This window comes from Gossypium hirsutum, chromosome D03 (assembly GCF_007990345.1).
Source record: "Gossypium hirsutum isolate 1008001.06 chromosome D03, Gossypium_hirsutum_v2.1, whole genome shotgun sequence".
NCBI lineage: Eukaryota > Viridiplantae > Streptophyta > Magnoliopsida > Malvales > Malvaceae > Gossypium > Gossypium hirsutum.
Genome location: NC_053439.1, coordinates 300,768 through 305,030, shown reverse-complemented (window position 1 = coordinate 305,030; position 4,263 = coordinate 300,768).

Below are 4,263 nucleotides of genomic sequence, written 5' to 3'. Positions count from 1 at the left end.
TGTCCTCCAAACAATGCATACTGACGTTTTCAGTAGATGAACCCCAACTCCCTATAACCTTGATGATGACTTGTAAGACCATGGTAGCAATCATGTTGATTATGGATTGCTATAGCCTATTTATTCTTCTGCTTCCTATAATTGGGCTGCAGGACAATCTTGGTGAGAAAGAGTTCAATATCTGCTATGACCGGGCTTGTCAAAGAAGAGGCTGTTCTTTGCCCCAATGTGTTGAAATCCCGACGATGGACTGATGTATGGGAAATTGATTCCAGGCAGCTCAAAATTGAACAAAGATTGCATCTGGGTCCTATGGGTGATCTGTAAGTTTGTCAGCTTCAAGCAGGCTTTTTTCTCCTTTGACATAAGGGAGAGTACTGATTCTAACCATAATCTCAATAACATCTTCAGATACAGAGGCACTTATTATAGTCAAGAAGTGGCTATTAAAGTCCTCAAGCCTGAGCGGGTTACAGGAGAATTGCGAGAGAGTTTTCTCAGGAAGTTTTATATATGAGGTTCGTTGGAGTGCTGGTACATCTAATATTGATTGAGGGAACCAGTTGCTTCTTCTGATAAGCATTCTCAATGTGTCCTGTAGTTAGATGTTCACAATGCAAATTCAAGCCAAATCCTATAAACTCTTAATAAAAAATATCGGATTCTCTCGTGTTTCCCAAGCAATTCCAATGCTGCTCTTCTTTTCTGTCTTCCCTATCATCTTCTATTTCTGGAATTATCTGTTCGCGTGCATCAGTGATCAGAAGCCAGGTTCTTGGATTACCAGCAGTTTCCCTGGTTACCAGAATCCTTTTGATACACTAGACCAAGTGCGGTTTCTTATGTTCTCAGATGATTCCATTTCTACCAGATAGGTAGGCTTCTTACCAACACCACCTAGGATTTTAAGCAGCACTGCTCAATCATTTTGCCCAGTTCTGTTCGTAATTTTTTCCTGACCAATGCCCATCTCTGCATGGAATTGGGTAACACAACTAGTCCAGTGCACTGCCCGATCTCGGTTGAAACGTTTGCTAAACGCTCTCTAAGTTCTAAGTATTATGGTGAATTTCAATGAATAAAATGCTGGGGAATATTGGGCCGTGGTACTTAAAAACAGAAAGAAGATAACTACAGTTCTGCTTATTTTGAAAATAGGAGAGTTAGCACTGAATGGAGGGTTAGAATGTTTGAGGGACATAGCTCTGAAACAGGCCACCTTTAGCTTGTAGTCTGCATATCATCTATTTTCCATGCACATTGCTGTTTCAGTTCTCTTGAAAAGCACTTGGTATTACAACCAATTTTGGTTTGATGGTAGTTGTAAGAAGTCTGAACTCCATCATTTCCTATAGCCTCCTGTAGAACAAATGATACCATGTGTCCATATGTATAACTGGTGTTTATATTGGGGGTGACTATTACAGATAAGCGTGGCAGATCTCATTAGAATATCTCACAGTTCCCACATATTATAGTTGAATTAATAACTTCTCTAGTTATTGAATGCATTAATATTCTAATCATTGTATTGGTTCTAGGAGGCTGAGACATATTGGAGTTATCTGCAATGCTGACTCACATGCAGTGGAATTTCAACCTTTTTTTTCCTGTTTGTAAAAATCGGCATAAATGTTGTTCAATTCATAGGTGCATGTACAAGAGCTCAAATCCTGCATTGTAAACGGTATAATCTAAAGAAGTTTTCTAGCTATGATTTATCATCCTCTACAATTTTTTTTCCTTCAGCGCATAAAATTTTGAAACTTTTGCTTCTAAAATGGTGCTGTTAAAGTGTTGCTGTTTTTCATCTTTACCAGATAATCTATAATTATGTTGCTAGAAGGGAACAATTCTGGCTTTGGAGTGCAAAACTGAGAGATGACACAAAACCTACCATACAAATTTAGTGTCTGAATCCCCTCTGTATACCAAAATTTAAAAATTCTGATGCGTATGCCTTTTTATCCCTTTAATCTCATGATGATACACTCTGTGACTTATCAAAATAGAAACATTTTTTTTTTCATTTTATAGATAGCCAGTTTTGATAGTGATATTTGGCTTATCAGAATTCATGGCCAGAGGTAGCTTATATGACTATTGCATCAGCAAAGGGAGTTTTTAAGTTGCCATCTCTACTCAAAGTAGCCCTTGATTCCAAAGGAATAACTATTTGCATCAAAACAACATTATCCACAGGGACCTGAAAACTGCCAATCTTTGATGATGAAAATCAAGTAAGATACTTGTTAATCAAGTCATTGATTAATTAATTTTCTATTAAAAGCTATAGTTTGTTTTTTTCCTTATGAATTTCGACTGGGATTATGTTATGCCTGAAATTCTATAATAGATTTGTGATTTTTGTCCTAAAATTATTGGTCTGTCCTTTACAGGTTGTTAAAGTTGCCGATTTTGGAGTTGCCAAGAGTGCAAGCTCAATCAGAGTAATGACAGCAGAAACTGGAACATACCGATGGATGGCTCCTGAGGTATGCATTTTTCTTAGACATTTGTTTCTACTTTGTGTTCTTACATGATAGTAGTTAGCTACTCCCCATGATTTGTAATTCACTTGCTATCTTATGTTCATGATCATAAAACACGTGTATGGTGTTCGAACAATTCCCATGTCAGGACCATGTAATTTTACCCCCATTATATCCAGATGATTAATCTCTTTTTGTATTTGATCCGCCACCTTGTACTGTAGACTATCACTTGACGCAAACAAGATTTGAATTCTAGAAAGGGGCTCTAATCTAATATTACATTCCTCAATCTTAATTAATGTAGGTTATTGAGCACAAACCAATATGATCACAAGGCAGATGTTTTAGCTTTGGAATAGCACTCTGGGAGCTACTGGACAGGAGAAGTAAGTCATTATTTTATGAGGAAAATTTGGGTTTTGATTGTGCATACTTGTCTATGGCAAACTTTCTTTCATCTACAAATACGATAATTTGAGATTGATATCTTTATGACTGATTTAATTCTTACATGCAACTGCTAGATTCCATATTCTCCTTGACTCCATTACAAGCAGCAGTTGGTGGGTGCAAAAGGTACTTAATTTTTGTATAATATGAAAATACGGAAATTTCGTTCTTTTTAACTGAGGATATTTTGCTTATAACAATCTAATGGTTTTCAGAGTCTACGTCCTACAATCCCAAAGAATACACACCCAAGACTAGGAGAACTGCTTGAGAGATGCTGGCAACAGGACCCAACTCAAAGGCCAACTTCTCTGAAATTATAGAAATCCTTCAGCCAAAATAGTTAAAGAGTACAGTATTCATATGGCTTGCTTTTTTGTTTTATCTCATTAAACAATTCTCTAGCATGGTACATGAAAGGTGCAGATAAGGAAGATCGCCACATGAGCAAGTCATCTGGCGGCTTTTCTCATCTATGTTGAAGGGACCCATTAACTCCAATAGTAAAGAGGATTCGTGAACTACATGTATGATTGTTTGAATACATGGTCCGTATTCATCAATTATATATAGCAATGATGAACTATTCAGTACAGTGATGGCATGTGGGGAGTGATCAGTTTTTAGCAGTATTAAGTTACAATTGCTCTCTTTGGTCCTAATTTTTTTTTCTGTAACTGTTATGTGAAAACCCTAATACTTTGACTTTTTTATTTGTTCTGTTTTTGCAATCGTAACATGGATCCTCTAAAAGTTCTGTTCATCATGATCAGATTCCTGGATCATGACTCGAAATTTTCTTGTTGCTTACAATCTTGTGAAAAGAGTACACGTATCGTTGTTGTATTGGAAACTTGCGAAAGAAAAGGTTATGACCTAAAACTATAGCAACAGTGTCATGTCGGTAAAATGAAGGTTACATGGCTAGGTGCATCTGCGTTCACTCACTGTACCGCCCAGGAGTTGGCGGGCGCGAACCTGACCTGTAACCTGACAAGTGCATGCATGCAATTCATTGCTATTGTACTGTTTCCTTACATACGCCCCTCGGGCCACTGCTTGCAGCTTAACAGCTCTCAATGCTCTATATGCTCGTTTGCCTGTCACATTAGAGAACACGAAATGGTAGTTACATCTAAAGTGTTGAAAAGAATATAAGTTATTGTAGTTACAAGAGACCCCTGAAAACTGATTGGATCTTAATTGCTGCAATATCCTCTCTGGTTAAATTTTTGTCTGAAATGATGATCTCGATGAAGTGAATATTGGGGAAGTATCTAACTTCTTTGATCATTGACTGCTGGCTGAGATTTTCGCT